The sequence below is a fragment of the Manis pentadactyla genome, chromosome 17 (genome assembly GCF_030020395.1).
Source record: "Manis pentadactyla isolate mManPen7 chromosome 17, mManPen7.hap1, whole genome shotgun sequence".
Taxonomy (NCBI): Eukaryota; Metazoa; Chordata; class Mammalia; order Pholidota; family Manidae; genus Manis; species Manis pentadactyla.
Window position 1 is genome coordinate 54587825 of NC_080035.1, and position 17433 is coordinate 54605257.

The 17433-nt window shown below is 39.4% G+C and overlaps 1 long non-coding RNA gene across 1 annotated transcript in view; it reads right to left on the minus strand.

Annotated features, from left to right (window-relative positions):
* LOC130681414 (uncharacterized) overlaps positions 1-10810 on the minus strand; it is a 155494-nt gene extending 144684 nt beyond the window's left edge. Inside the window, exons 1-2 of the long non-coding RNA XR_008994553.1 lie at positions 10682-10810; positions 4998-5184 (exon numbers count right to left, since the gene is read on the minus strand). This is a non-coding gene — a long non-coding RNA (uncharacterized LOC130681414). The remainder of the gene's footprint in view (positions 1-4997; positions 5185-10681) is intronic.
* Between the last annotated feature and the right edge of the window lie 6623 nt (positions 10811-17433).

Sequence of the window (17433 nt, forward strand, 5' to 3'; positions counted from 1 at the left end):
ATGCCATTTATTTCTTTTTCTTGCCTTCCTGCATTGGCTAGACCTCTAGTATAATGTTGAATAGAAATGATGAGGGCAGACATCATAGCCTTGTTCCTATCTTAGAAAGAAAACATTGAGACTTTTACTATTAAGAATGTTAGCTATTAGGTTTTACATAGATGCCTTTTATCATATTAAAAGAGTTCCATCTATTCCTAGTTTTCTGGGAGTTCATATCAGGAATGGATGCTGAATTTTGTTAAGTGCTTTTTCTGTTCCTAATGAGATGATCAAATGGTCTGTCTTTTATTATTTTGTTAATATGTGTATTACATTAGTAAGTTTCAAATGTTACACCAACCTTGCATTATGGGATAAGCTCCACTCAGATAAACTTTTTTGTGTGTGTGGATGGATTTTATTTGCTAAAATTTTGTCTAGATTTTTTGCATCTATGTGCATGAGAAATATTGGTCTTTCCTTAAAATACAATTTCTTTTCTTACTATGTCTTTTCATGGATTTTAGTATGAGAGTAATGCTGGCCACAAAGAATCAGTTGTGAAGCATTATATCTTCTTAAATTTTCTAAAAGAGTATTTGTAGAATTGTTATTATTTCTTCCTTAAATTTTTGGCAGAATTCACTAGTGAAAGCATCTGGCACAAGGGTTTTCTTTGTTGTAAGGATTTTTTACCACAAATTTAATTTATGTATGTATATATGTAACATATATGTGGTAACATATGTAATAGAGAGATATTCAAGTTTTATGTATACATATGGTACATATTATATGTGTGTGTAATATATATTGTAAATTATGTCTTTAAATAAATTTGTCAGTATCATCTAACTTGTCAAATTTATTGCCATAAAATTATCCAGAGTATTCCCTTATTATCTATTATCTATAGTGATACCACCTCTTTGATTCACAATATTGGTTAATTTCTATTTTCTCCCTCTTTCCTGATCAGTCTGACCTGAGGATTATCCATTTTAATTTATATTCTCAGAGAACCAACTTTTGGGTTCAGTTTTCTCAGTCATTTTTCAGTTGTTTCATTGATTTCCACACTGAATCTTACAATTTCCTTTCTTCTGCTTATTTTGGATTAAATTCACTTTTTTTTTTCTAGTTTCTTAAAGTAGAAGCTGAAGTTGTTGGTTTGAGTCCTTTCTTTTCTACTGACTGATAAAAATTCCTCTTTAAGTATTATTTTATCAGTATGCTACAAACATTTGCATGTTAGGTTTTCATTTTCATGTGCTGCAAAATATTTTCTAATTTCCTTTTTTATTTCTACTTTTATTAGTATTAAGTTTTCAAATATACAGAGAATTCCAGAAATCTTTGTGTTTTGATCAGAGTACATATTTTTTATGATAGAATCTTTTTACATATAATGCAACTGGTTTTATATTCCAGAGGTGGTCTCCCTTGGTAACTGTTTGCATATGCACTTGAAAAATAAACGTGTATTATACTGTTGTTGAGTAGAATGTTTGTTATATTGTTGTATTAATGCCAATTAGGTCAAGTTGGTTGATAGTATTGTCTTCCATATCCCTGAAGATTTTCTATTGACCTGTTCAACCAATTATTGAAAGAGGAGTATTGAAACCTCTAAGTGTGGATTTGTTAATGTCTCACTGCAGGTCATTCTGTTTTTGCTTCACTCAGTTTTAACCTTTGTTATCAGGTGCATGAACATTTAGGACTTTTGTGTCCTTTTGAGGAACTGACCCCTTCATCATTAGCTTTGTTGCTCTGAAATCTACTTTGTCTGATATTATAGCCACTTCTGCTTTCTTTGGATTAATGTTAACATAGTATATCTTTTTCCATTTCATTACTTTAAATATATTTGTGTTTTTATAATTAAAGTGTGTTTAAAGTGTTTCTTATAAGCAGTATATAGTTGGATCTTGTCGTTTTTAATCTAATTTGAAAACATCTGCCTTTTAATTGGGTGTTTAGACCATTTATATTGAATGTGATTATTTATATGGTTGAAATCTCCTATCTTGCTAATTGCTTTCTATTTGCCTTACTGGTATTCTGTTCCCTTTTTTTTCTCTTTAGCTACATTGTTAGACGTTCCTTTTGAGGTTTTTCATTTGTTTATTAATAAAGCTCTTTGTTTTGTTACTTCAACCATTGTGTTAAGTTTTATAGCATGTATCTTTAAGACATCATGCTTGACCTTAAAACATTATACCACTTCAGACATACTATAGGAACTTTCAACAGTATATATTCTACTTGTCCTCTCTTCGACTTTGTTCTATTTTTGTCATACATTTTACTTCCCCATATACTGAAAACAACACACTACATTGTTAATACTTTTTGCCTAAGCGATCAATTACCTTTTAAAGAGATTTAAACAATAAGAAAAATTCTTATGAATTTATCCATTCAGTTACCATTTCCAGTGCTTTTCATTCCTTTAGGTAGATCCTGGTTTCCACCTGATATTATTTTCCTTCTGCTTGGAGGACTTAATTTAACATTTCTCCCAGGGTGGATCTGTGGATCTGCAGCTGATGAACTCTTTCAGCTTTTGTTGGCCTCAAAAGTCTTTACTTCTTTAATTATGGAAAACATCTTCACTAAGTAATAATTCTACTCTACATTGAATGGGCTTTTTTTTAGTACTTTAAAGCTGTTGCTCTACTACCTTCTTACTTGCTTTGTTTCTAAGGAAAATCTGATCTAATTCTTACCCTTTTCTTCTGTACATTACATGTTCTTTTTTCCTCTGGGTGCTTTTAAGATTTTCTCAATATCACTAACTTTAAGTATTTTGATTATGATGTGTCTTGGTGTAATTTTCTTCATGTTTCTTGGGCTTGGGGTCTACTGAGCATCTTGGATCAATGGGTTTACAGTTTTCATAGAATTTGGTAAGTATTCATCCATTATCACTTCAAATAATTTTTCTATCTTCAACCCTATCCTCTCCCACAGATATTTCAATTACATATATATTAGTTCACCCAAAGTTCTCCCACAGCTCACCGATGCTCTCTTCAATTTTCTCAGTGTTTTTTTCTGTCTTATTTTGGCTAGTTTCTATAGATATTTCCTCAGCATCACTAGCATGTTTCTGCAATGAATATGATTTTAATCCCATCTAGTGTTTTTTCATTTCAGATACTGTAATTTTTATTTCTAGATATGTGGGTCTTTTTAATATTTTACAAGCCTTTATTAAACATGTTCAACCTTTCCTTTAGCCATTTCAACATACAGAATAAAGTTCCAACTATTTTCAGGTACTTGTCCACTAAATTTAATATCTTAGTCAATTCTGCAGCAGCTTCAATTAATTGATTTTTCTCCTCATTATGGGCCCTATTTCTTACTTGACTTACAAATTTACAATTCAAATCTATGTAAGAGGATATTCAATGAATCATTATTTATAATAGTAAAAAATGGAAATGACATATATCAATCAACAATGGATTTAATGTATCATAAAAGTAATATGTTGAAATGATGAAATGTTAGATGATAAAAAGAATGAGATGGCTCTGTGTTTACAAATATGGAGATGTCTCCTAAATACATATTACAAAAAGTTAAGTTTCATAACAGTGGGCAGTAAAATTGTAAAAGGTTTAAGAGATATATACCTACTGTACTGGTTTATGAAATTTTTTTCCTATTAGAATGCAAAAAAATTCGTAGTTGCTTTTAGGGATAGGATCTTCAGGGAATCAGAGAAATTAGAAATTTTTTTGAGCACCACTTCTGTTTTCCTCCTATATCTTTTCTAAATATAAATTAAAAATAAATAAAATAATTACCTAACAATAGGGACAGATCCAGATTCTGTGGGGGACTGACATTTAAATAATCTGGGTGTCTCTTTTTAAGAGAAAAAAACATAAGAATATCCTGCTTTTGCAATTTTTTTCAAAAAACAGAACCACATAAACACATTGCTAGGGCTCCTCCCTTGGAAGGGGGGCTGTGCAAGTCAGGGTCTTAGAAGCTCTGAGTCATCAGCTTCTTGATAAATCTGCAAATATCTATAGAACTCATGCCTCTTAATAGAACCTCTGAGATGGTGGCTAAGCTTTTGTAAAGAACAGGGAGTGGCAGGAGGAGAAAGAAAATTAAGAAGAAAGGAAGGGATAATGGATCTCGGAGACAGAAAGAATAATATTCACTGATTCCTATCTAATGCAGACACTGTCATACATTTATGCCATTTTCACAACACCCTCTGAGTATTACTAAATGATACTTTATTGGGCATGTTATATACCAAATACTGGTCTATACAACTCAGGCAATCCTGACGTATCCCACAAGGCAGGTAGTATTACCATTATCGTTATGTTTATTTTAATACAGGAAAACCAAGTCATGAAGGAGTTGCAACTTGCCCAAGGTGGTCACTGGTAAAACTGGAACCAAGCCCAGGTAGTGTGGTTATAGAGCCTATGACCTTAGCCACGCATCCTGTGCTATATTATTCAGCTGCCTTAAAACCAATGGATGCCCATTACAGAAAAGCAGATCCAATTCAATGCACAAAAAGAGGCTTCTAGGAAAGTACTCCAAAAAATGAAAGAGGCTCCCTTATTTGTTGACACAAGTGTTCGACAAATATGATGCAACCCATCGTCAAGGAGGACCACCCTATTTAAAACACTTGCCTCATCCACCCCACTAACCCAAGGTCCTTTACTTTCTACTGCATCACGTAACTTGCTTGTGCATGGGCTTACTATGGGTCTTCCTCTACTAGCACACAAGCTGCATGAAGGCAGAGTTGTTTATCTGATTTGTTCACTATTGTACCCCCACTACCAAGCACATGGTAAACACTTAGTAAACATTATTGAATGAATTAATCAGTCCAATGGGAGGCAAAACTCTGTAAGCACTAAGGTCCCTGACAGCACTACAATAAAATTGGTAAGCCTGTATTTGGGGACTTACTTCTTCTCCCTCCTCCCCTTTCCCCACCCCAACCCAAGAAGATCACTTACCCAATTTTCACTTCCTGTAGCTGTTGGAAGGGAAGAGGCGTCCTTTATCACATGAAAGAGGCAAGCACCACACATCCAGCCAGTCCAGTGTCTGCTGGCAAGGAGTTCTCTGGCCATGATTGACTATTAAATCTTAATCACAGCTTTCTCCTATAATCAAGAGCCTTGATTAAGTCCATTCATAGTCCTGCAAGGTCAGAAATGAGGAGGTGGAAAGAGCAGAGAAATCAGACATAACAATCATTTACAGCTCCATAACTTGTCCTGAGCAACCATTTCATTTCTCATCAGCCTGAGTGATGACATGCCAGGATTCTCACTCTCCTGTCATGTGCCCTCTCAGGGACTTTTCTGCGGTAAGCCCCACTGCCAACCACCACTCCCAGGGGAGAAGCTCTCATCAAGAAAGGATCCAATACAAAACAGCACCTCAAGCCGAGTGTGTCTGGTCAGGCAGGGAGCACTCCTTTGCAGTTAAACGCTTTAGTGAATTAAGAGGAGAAAATCAGCAGTTTTAGAGCCCACCACCAATGACTGTGTGTTCTTTACTCGGGCACACTTTTGCCCCCAAAATCAAAACATTGCTTCCTGCTTCCATAGCAAGATTTTGACTGTTCTTGGAAGCAGCTATCTGACCACATCTTAACAATGAGGCTGAGGTTGGAGCTCCCATTCCCTCCTTTGCCACTTCTATGGACCCACCATCATCCAGGATATTTTTGTTTTGAACATCACTAAGTAAACTAAAGTTCCCCTGACTGAAGCCATTGCATTATAAATTGTTGTTATTCAGAGTTTTCTGTGATCTAATCAGCCTCATCAAGTTCATATCATCCACAAACCACTATGAGGATAACGAGTCTTGAAAGAAATATATGACCTTGGGCAAACCAGTGCTTTAAGTGAGATTCTCAAAGAAATAGTCATGGAGCTTAGGAGTGGCTGCACACCATCTTATGGAAATCTAGAAAGCCTTCAAGGAAGGCTTTGGAGATAAGCCTAAAAGAAGGAGAAATATTTCAACAGGTGGAGCTGGGGAATATAAAATGTTCATCTAAATTTTGCAAACATTCACACCTTTAAATTTCCACTGAAATGTGTTGGACTTAATTGATTCAGTCAAAACCCCTCATTTGCCTCTTGTCTCTCTACTCAAGTACAGGGAAATGGGAACACTGTGTTCCTGCTTCCTCCCACTGGTTTGTAGGAGCAATGCCTGTGAACACAAGTGGCAAAATGGGGAGACTTAGTCACAAGATCATTCTTACAATGTGGCCCTGGTTTCAGAATGCTGCTCCTCAGTCTCAGAAGATAGTTCTGCACTGATGTTCTTAAACCAAAAATATGCTTCAGTGAAATATGTTTTGTGAGACTGTTCAAGCAGGACACTCTTATTTTAGATTATTAACTGCAACTCCTTGCACCTGAAGCATAGGCCACACAGAGCACCTGGTTGTAGGCACATCTTACTCTGTATTCAGTTTCCCTACCAGGTCAGAGCTAGTGCCCTCAGACTCTGGAGCTACCACTGAGCTGTCCTAGAGCCCCACCTCCTGCCCTAACTTCAGCACCTTTCTCAGTGCCTACCCGTCATCTGCATGGTGCAAGGAAAGGCAAACCGATGCCTGGTTCTGTGTGCTCAATAATCAGCTCTGCAGTTAAGACACTGTCATCGACAATTGCACAAATGTTAATGGCCCTTCCTATTTCATGTGAAATTAAGATAACTCTTGACAACATGTTCATAACATGCGATCAGACTAAAAACATGCATTAAGCAATGTCTCCTCTAATTTCAGCACAAGGACAGCCCTGCCATATACCAGCCACCACCTACAACCGGTTTATACCAGGAGATCCCACCCCCAACCTTGTAAAAAGAGGGACGAAGTTCTCACAGGATGGTTACAAATAGCTATGGATGGGGGCAAATATGACTAGGATATATATTTTGATAATTCTCTGACCGACTGAATAAATAAACATAATGTAGAATCATGACATAAGAATTTAGTCAAGGAAAACACAAAATATAAAGCCATATGCAAAATTACTTGGCAGCCTTGGCCATCAGGCATACTAAGACAAAAGTAACACAGCTAGAATGAAAGTGTCTGTGTGGATGCATTCAGGGCATGGGTGGGTGGTGTAAATTTATGTTGGGATGTAAGGGACGCAGGAATATAGAAGCCAAGACTGAGAAAGATGGGCTGGGGAACGTGCCCACACTATAGGGCCAGTCCCCACATAGGGTAACTAAAAAGCCCAGCCCACTGTCCAAAGGAGCATGGCAAACCTCTTTCTTGGGGCAGACCTCAACATCTGGGGAGGTCTTATCTGAATGGTGAGATTCAACAGCTGGTTGGGTCTTAGGTAATCAGTCCATCAAAAGACCATCTAGTTAGTGCTGGTGACAACAGAGAGTGGAGACCAGATGGGGGAAATGTTAAGACTCTCCTCTAACAGAAGTGGGTTTAAGTCAAAACTGCTGGCTAAGGAGAGAGACTGAGGCAGCATATGGATTGGATCATCTCAACAGGACTAAAGGGAAGGGACTCAAGAGAATACATGCGTGTCCTGGGCTTAGCCAAACACAATGGGTCCCACAACACATCTAATCCCTGATCCCTGGAAGCTCAGGGCTGGTTTCAGAAGCAGGTGCAGCTGGAAGACAAGCACTGACAGTCAACCTGGATGTTGCTAAAGACTGTGGTTGCACCAGGGTTGTTGAAAATAAGCCAAATTAGTGAAATATTTATGGATATTTATAAACAGTAAACAAGGGAGAGGGTATTCCACCTGATGTTTTCTGGAAAGCTATTCTTGTTGTGTCCACTCTTTAGAGTCAGGTGGACCTCACTCAAAATTTGGTTTGAGTGTCCCGACTGCCGATGCCACACACAAACTAAGAGTATGACGAGGGTTATTAGGCACATTTTGAAGCACTATGGGGACACTGGTCCAAAAAGAACCTGAGAGGGTAGGGAAATGAGCCTAGTTTACATTGTGGCTAGGAGGTAGGGCTGGTGAGGGTTACCCTGTGCTGATTCGAGCCTGCCAATACCAAAGGAGGCAGCACCCAGGCTTTCTCATCAGCTTGCCTAAGCATGGAGCACAGAAGAAGAGGGAGGCTGATGCTTGAAAGCTGCCAGCAGTCAGACATCAAAAAATAGAATCAGACTCTATTACAGTTCTTAACAGTACTTTGTACTTTTGTATTACATATTACATTTTTCAAAGAATTTTTTTGAAGTTTGTAGGTTTGACTTAAATGAAATTGATTTCAATCACTAATCAGGGAAACTCAAACAGCTTTTCCTAAAAAGTCTATTTTTATTTGCTATGACCTTGCTACCCATTTTTCAAACACCCAGTTATCACAGAATTCATAGAACTACAGAGGTGCACACTCTATCATCAATCTCATATTTTATGATCAATTTTCTAGAAATATATCAGAAAACCAAATGGTATTATGATTATTTTTACCACAGTCACCTGAAGCAGATGCTGGTCTAGTCTCACCATGATGTGCATCATGAACCCAAAAGGTAAAATAAGAATATGTGGGGGGTATTGTTTCTGCACTGTACCAGAAAACAGCAGCCACCGTCAAAGCCATAACCAAACATAAAAATTAACGTTCAAGTCAGCATACAAGGCACTCCTAATGGGCTCTGCTGACTTCTTCAAAGGTCAAAGGCAGGCCCCATCACAGGCTACAGCCCACATTGTCTTCTGCCTGTGCTCTAGGGTTTTAAAACTGACTTATGTTTTACTTATTGCCTGTCTCCCCGCATTAGAATGTAAGCCATGTGAGAACAGATTTTACAGGTCACCTCACTATTGTAGCTTCAGGGCAACAAACAGGATCTGGCACACAGCAGGCACTTTGAATGAATGAAAAATAATGAATATTTGATCCAAAGAGATTAAAAGGGCCAGGACTTGAACCCCCACATCTCTTTACACTCACTAAGACCTGGGGCTGAACCCTTGGCCAGGAAAGCACCTATACTAACCATTCCCATCATATAAAGATGCTGGAAGCGACTCTTGGAGGACCATTCTGCTTGGCTGCTCTGGATTATCAAGGGCAAGTGGCCATGACTCATGACATCAATGGAGGGGGAAAGACAGACAAGGATTGTTGCCCTTGTATAGCTTTTGGAAAGAAAAATGTATATTGGGAATTCCACTGGTGGTTGGGTGGTGAGGGGAGACCTCAATGAAGAGGTGAGGTTTCAGCAAATACTTGAAGGTGAGGGAGTCAGTCAGGCAGTAGCTGGGGCAATGGAATCCCAGCTTGCCCTTCAGCTAATGCTAACACTCTAAGGCTGGAGCCAGCCGGTGCTCCAGGAGAGTCATCAAGGGGAAGGAGCAGGGGAAAACGGTGCCCGAGAGGTGCAGGTGCTGAAGTGACATAAACCCAGGCCTTCAATCTAGTCTCATCTTTGCCTATCTCTACCGGGTACTGTGAGAAGAGTCAGGGCTTTGGAATCCGAGACTCAGTGGGTATCCCCTCACCTCTCACCAGCTCGGTAAACCTGGGAAGTTGTCCCCTCCTCCCTGTAAAACAAGCATTTTATGCAAGTCATCTCAGTCAGTCCTTTGAAAGGCTGTTAAGAAGGGGCAAGCACTTCCATTTTAAAGTTCATGCACTGAGGTTTAGAGAGGATTCAGTCACTTACTCAGAACTGTCAGCCTGGGAAACGACAGAATCAGGAGGTTAACGGTGGTTATCTGAATCCACAGCCTTTGTCCTCCTTGGCCTCCCACATACTGAGCCCTCCATGTGTCACAGTCTGGTTCATAACAAGTGTTCACCAAGTGTGACTCCTTTCTCACTATCTTGACAGAGTTCCCGGAGGCTGACTGCCTTCTGGGCAGATCTCCTGGGGCTGTCTGCTCCCCGGCTTCTCATTTCCCGCGAGGATCCTTATTGCCCAAACAAGCTCAGCAGTGCCTGATGCTTTCCTGTGGCCCTGCCACGTGGCCAGAACAAATCACAGCCTCACTTGCTCTAACGGTGGGCAGGTGGGAGAGAATCCCCCGGAAGTCTTCTCAGGGCCTCCCAGCCTGCAAGAGGCCCTCCACACTGGCTATTACCAGGCCTTCTGGAACCCGCTTGTCTCCAGCTGATTGGGCCAAGCCCCCTCCCCAGGTGGGTGGGCTTGAGGGTTCCGAGCCCTTTGAAGTCTCACAATCCTTCCTATCGCAGGGCGTGGCACCAGATACAACAAATACACCTAATTTTTTCAATAAGCATATATATTCTGAAACTTTTAATGTTTCAGCCACAAGTGTTGTGGGGGGGGTGGGGGGGAGGCCACTTGGGCTGTCTGTTTACATACTGACAGCTTTCCTAGGCTTCACATACTGAAAATAAAACTTTAGTAATCTTCACAATTTAAAACACTTTTCCTTTTAGAAAGATTAGTACAGAAGTCTCCCCTCATCCACAGGGGATATGGCCCAAGCCCCGCAAGCGATGCCTGAAATCGCAGAAAGTAGGGAACCCTGGAGACACTGTTTTTTTCCTATATATACATACAAACCTATGGTAAAGTTTAATTTATAAAGTAAGCTCAATAAGAGATTGACAACTATAACTACAAATAAAATAGAACAATTATAACAATATAATTGCCCTAATCTCTAGATATCTATCGGGCTGTACTTACTCTTCTTCCTGTGAGATTGTGAGACGATCAAACGCCTACGTGATGAGGTGACGTGTGACGTAGGCACTGTGATGTAGCGTGAAACTACTATTCACCTTCTGACGATTCGTCAGGAGGAGGAGCATCTGCTTCCACACGCAGGACCCTGGTTACTGAAACTGCGGACAGCGAAACCGGGACTAAGGCGGACTGCGGCATAAACAGGCCTGCGGCGTTGCGCAACCTTGGGAGTGTCCCCGCGGGGGCCACACGCTGAGCTGACTTGCAACGTGCAACTGCGGGAGCCCAGGTACACAGGACGGATGTGCCCCCGTGCCCCAGCTGCTGGGAGTGTTCGCCACTAGGCACTCAGCTGCCGCCTTCCCAGGAGAATTTTCCTCACCAAAGGGAGCCTCAGCCAGGACCAAGAGGCCTACAGGAGGAGAACAAAATAGTCAAAATACAGAAACGTTCGGTGAGTGTGAGCAATTACCTTTGTTACTGGCGGTGGTGGCGTTTCATGACTGGCTGACCTGAAGTATTATTAAACCATGGCCCCTGGTCCTAACTCAGGACCGTTCAGCAGGATGACATCACAGTTGACACTTGAACAACGCAGGGAGTAGGGACCCCTGTACAGTTGAAAATTCATGTTTAACTTTTGATTCCCCAAAAATCTAACTACTAAACCTGTCAACTGGAAGCCCTACTGATAACATAAACAGTCGACTAACACATATTCTGTGTGTGAGATATATTTTATAATAGTAAACAAAAGAAAAGAAAATGTTTTTGCAAGTTGCTGCAAATCTCTAAAAAAATTTCCGATGTATGTGATGAAAAAGATCTGCGTGTAAGTGGACCCGTGCAGGACAAACCCCTGTTGTTTAAGGGTCGGCTGTGTAATCTCATCCAGCTCAATGTCAGCCCTGTGATTTGATTCACCCTCTCTAAATCAGAAGTCAGATTGACTTCCCAGGCGGTCATTAATTGCAGATTGAGCAAAAGTTATGAGTTATGGAGAAGGCGTCCAAGAAAAGACTCAGGTTTCCAAGTCTAAACCTCAGAAAAATAGAAGCAAAATGTTTTCTTTGGAGAATCCACACCTTGCCTTGAAAAAAAATATCTCAATTACCAACACTAGGTTAAAGCATAACCTATCAAAATAGCTGTATTGGACTGAGTGTATTGCAGTTGTGACAAATTTCATAATGGTTTAATGCAATTTTTAATAACTCACATTTTAAATTATGTCAGTAAACCCAAAGACGGAGCAGCACTTAATTAATACACATTCATTTGTGTATAAATGTCTTTGTTTCCTGAAAGAAAGCTTGCAAAAGGATTTAGCACAACTGCTCGAACTGATTTATTTCAACTACTTGGATGCCTTGATTTTTAGCAAATTAGCCACTTACATATATAAATCACCTTATAATATTAATGATACTAAGCAATGATAATGCTTATTAAGGATAATCCTGTCTAAGGTAAATTCTCTCGGAGATTAATAATGGAAAATAGATTTTCCTTCTCTAAAGATAAAACTAAATGACTTTTAATTTTCAGTTGCTGAACCAAAAGAATATTAGAGCCCCATCTGGTGGAATTGAGGCTGATTGAGGAGACAAAGTGAAATTTTTCATCAAGTCATTTTGAGCACTGTGCCGTTACTGCTTGTAGAATATGGAAGTTCATCTGTCTTTTCTTTTTATATTGGTTTACATTTCCTTTTGTCTGAATGGTGGACTTGGCCGCCCAAGCATCAGCCCTCACCTTCTCTCTTGTCCTAGAGAAACAGCCTTCAACTAAAGAGTGATTAACACAGTTCTGTATATATTAAGCATTATATAGAGTAAAACATTTCAAAAGAATATATTATTTCAAAGTTGATACATAACAAAGGTTATGTAACTTATTCACATAATTACATGACATCATAACTTTTATATACATGTGTATGTTTTAAATTAATAAATTTATAATATTTAAATATATATTAAGCCTCATATATACCTTGTAAGTATATATAACATATGCTATCAAACATAGAGAAGTTTCAGGAATAGAGACCAATGGCCTTCATTTTCTTAACAAAGAAAATAAGTCTGCCTACTAAGGTAGAAGGGGCAGCAGCTGATCAAAGGTCTGAATAGTTGCTGAGAATGGGAGAGGAAGAGAGCTACCTCAGGAAAAGTAAAATAATAATACATTTTTAAAGTCAGAAGGTATTAAGTGTCCAGCTAGGACTGAAGAGAAACACCATATTTATATGGTTACGTAAGTATCAGCAGTTACCAAGACTCAACACCAGAGTTCTGCCAAGAGCATGTTTACAGTATTTGTAGCAGGTAAAACACAACTGTGTCATCAGGCAATCGGTTTTTCGGTGCACCCTAAATCTTGGGACCACTGCTTGGTTCTAAATAGCAAATCTGCTTCTTTTCCCTCTGGCCTTGGCTGGTTGTTCTATTTACACTCTATCTCCTTTCTCTGTATCTCCTGATCACTCAACTCCTGCTGACTCATCATTTCTACTACCCAGCCACCCCCCACCCCTCCACCTTCTTGACTTTACCTCAAGCACAGCCCATCATAAGTTTCTCCCGCCTCTTTTGTCATAATATTTGGGTTTCAGCATATTTTCTCTGTGTTTTAAATCCAAACTTTCAAAAGAGAGAAACTGATTAACATTAGGAAATAGAGCGCAAAGAAAGGTTTGACCAGCCTATAGAACAGCAGTCCTTGGGCCCATTCCCAGTCCTGGTCGCAAGCAGGAGCCAGGTGGGAAGTGGAGATGTGCTCACCCCATGCCCAGAGGCCCCCCATTCACCAGTGCATGCAGGCAGAGCATTCCCTCCAAAGGGGGCTATGCATTGCTTCTGAGCTGGCACTCGACATTACCCAAAGTTACTTTTGAAGCTTAGTAATGTGAATCAAATCCTACTCCCTTTAGACGTATGGAATAAAATGGAAAGTTTAAAATCTGAAAATTAGCAAATATGATCCAGAGTTCATTGTGACCACCAATCAAGTTAACAAAAGTTAATGAGGCTCAGGCCAGAACACCGTCTAACTTTGCCAGGCTAACTAGTCTTTCAAAATAATAAAATGTAACTACCAGAAATTGGAATTTACAAAGCCTCTCACTTCAACCAGCATCTTCTGAGTACACAGATGGCCGCAGCACTAACTGGATGACTCTCAAGTAAGAAGATGAAAATTATCTAAGTTCCACCTTCAAAATTTACACTCCAGATGACAGAAGACTGATTGATGTCTCCTCTCCAATTATGTATTGTGCCATTTGTTCTCCTTTTCTGTACACATTATAGGCAAAATAAGCTAAACAGAGCTGAACCCAACATGCTCAGAAAGTGTGCTGTGTTTTCCAAAAAGTTCACGGAAACATCTTACATGGGGAGTTTCAGGTATGCCTCCCTCTGACCCCACGTTAAAGAGTTCAGCCCCAGACAATAATAGTGTGAGGCAGATGTATGCATAATAAAGCTTTGTAAAATTCATGAGGAAAACAGGACTATAAAAAGGGGAATTTTTTTCAAAGCTTTTACAGAGACAGGAGAATCTTAGAAATCTCAGGTTCAGACTCTTCATTTTACAAATTTAGAACCTGTTTCTCAAATAAATGAAGTTTTGACTGAGGCCACATGTTCAATAAATAGCAGAGCAGGGGGTCCATGTCTTTGGTAAGTGCCGTTAGTATGAATGAAAGCTGGAATATTTGACTTGGACAGACAGTCTTCAACCAGTCGAAAGGCAGTCAGGGTGATCCACACATAGAATACATAGAACAGGTAGACAAGAACCAGTATGGCAGCTTTTTTCTTTAGTCTCATTAAATCAACTCACATTTGTTCACTCCTTCCACCACACAAACAGCACAAATAATGTAGAAAATAATTGAAAATGTCTTATACAGTGAGCTGTACCCAGCTTTCCCTGACCCATAAAATCCTCGGTTGCCAGTCTTCTTGCTTTCTTCAGGTTCCAGTGCTCCTCTGGTAAAGTTAGCATACTTTTATTTTCTATTCTCTGTTCCCAAAGATATGTTTTATTAAGGGTTTTACCATGGTGCAACACTGTCACATTTTCGGTGAAAGGCAAGATATATGAACAAAGAATTATCATCTATATTCTCTATTATTAACTCTTTTCCTTTTTTTATAATGGAAGTTGTGCTACTTGCTAATTTAATGCTCCTCAGATACAAATCCACCTTTCTTTACCCTGCTTTGTAATATGGAACTGAACCCAGTAGACTTCTTTGCCAGTTAGCTTGATATGTGTCTTTGTCAACAGGGGGCACTGGCAGGACATTGCCAGGCCAAAGAAGAGAGCACCCTCCCTTCTTCTGTAGTGCTGCTTGCCACGCGTCATGCAGTGGACCTTGTGACTCACCTAGGCAGCCCTCACAGGCTTCCAGCACATTCCCCAGTCGCTGGCAGGATACCTTTTCTGTGGCTACCATGCCCTGTCCAAAGAGGACTGAATTTAAACTTGTGGAGGGCAGGGATCTCTACAACATTTCTGAAGTTATTTTCTTGTTCACATTCCCCATCATGAATGTAATAGCTGATTTCTCCAGTCACATTCTGTGTTCTCCCTACAGCTCTATTTTACCCCTATTAATAGTGAGCCACCTCTTTACTAGGTAACAGTTCTTTATATTAAATGCTACCTATTTAAATTTGGCATGGTTGCTGTACCTTAGCTGGATGTCTTTCAGTGTGACTCAGGCTCAAAATCCTCTTTCTGTCCTGCCCTCTACCTCTCTATAAAGTTCATTGCAATTCTGCTCATTCTTATTTCCAAAGTTTTTGAAAACTTTAGTCTATTTTTCATTCCCAAAGCCACCCACACTGACCCAGAACCACATTACCTCATATCTAGATTTGTTTCTACCTTTTTCTGGTCCTTTTCCATTTCCATATAACCACACACCATTGTAAAAGTAATCTTTCAACATATCACTTCCCATTCAAATCTCTTCTATGACATCTCCTTAAAGGTGAAGAGAAATCAAACTCCTTAGCTGGGTGTCATATATATATTCTCAGTGGGGGACCAATATTCTGTCTACCACAAAAGAAAAAAACTTTATATAAAATCCATATATATCTGTATATAGAGACTGTATGTAAACTATAGAGAGAGAATGTGAGAGAGAGAGAAACATTCATTTCAAGGAATTGGCTCACCAGTTGCCCACGGTGGCAAGTTCAAAATCTGTAGGGCAGGCCGACAGTCTTAACTGGCAGGCAGGGGTTGATGCTGTAGATTGGAGGCAGAATTTCCTCTTCAGGGAAACCTCATGTTTGCTTCAGATCTCTCAAATGATCGAATGAGGCCCACCCCAATTATCAAGGGTACTGTCTTTTCTTAAAGTCAACTGGTTGTAGATGTTACCCACACCTACAAAATACCTTCCCAGCAACACCTAGAATAGTGTTCAATTGAAGACTAGTATACCCAGGCCATGTTGACTCATAAAACCAACCATCATGCATGGCAAGGGAGAATTAAGATTTCAGATGGAATTACGTTTACTAATCAGCTGACCTAAAAATAAGGAAATTATCCTAGATGACCCAGATAGTGTCATTAAATGTGGAAGCAGGAGGCAGAAAAGTCAGTGATGGAATGAGCAATGGGAGAAAGATGCCAGAAGACATCACTGGCTTTGAAGGAGCCACAGTCAAGGAGGTACAGGCAGCCTCTAGAAGCTGGAAAAGGCAAGAAAATGGACTGTCCCCTAAAGCCTCCAGAATTTGATACAACACTGCTGCCACCTTGATTCTCACCCAGTGGGACCCATTTTGGACTTCTGACCTCCAGAGCTGTGAGATAATAAATATATGTTGTTTAAGGCACTAGGTTTGTGGCAATTCTTACAGCAGCAATGAAAACTAATACAGTAGACAAGATTTTGACCAACCCACCTGTCAAATATTATTTCCCACTTCTTAAGCCTACACTCCTGCTAGCTTGATCTACTTACTGACCCGTGAACATAAATGATATTGCACAAGGCCCCCAAACTCTAGGGCTCTCCATCAACCTATTTTTTCAAAGTCTAAACCAAATTCCTCACTATCCAAAAGGCTAAACCAGAGCACTCCAGTTCACAAGGATTTTTCTTCTGAGCTCATCATACTTATTACTTTGACACGAGGTCATTTGCCTTATCACACATCTTTCTTATTATTGTTTTATTTTGTGATTCAACTCATGTAATTCTTTACTTTTCCTGACAATGTATCTTTTCTGCTTAGGAGTATAAAGCCCACCAGAGCTGGTATTTTGCATTAACCTTCTTTATATTCCTGGCACCTAGCAAAATAAGTCGTATATACCACACACACATGAGTAAAATGAATGTCAGTGAGGAAAGTGTACTAAGATAGTAACTACTTAGTATATACTTCCATACTTAAAGAAGAATAATGGAGATAGATCTGTCTAGAAGAAATATAAATAGAGTAAGATAATACATTTGATTTATCCATTCTACTGTTGGTGAACATTAGGATTGCTGTCATTTGGGGCTAATACATACAGCAATCCGAGGACAAATATAGAGAGAGAGAGATTTCTGTTTGGATTGTATCTATTAAGGGTCATTTTCATTTAGAAATTCTACCTATAAAAACAATTCTGAATGGTCCTGAAGAAGCTGGCATTTTAAACTTGTGAGTTCCAGATCCAAACTTTCAGGAAGAGTCCTTTACCACTTTCCCTTATCTGAAAAATAA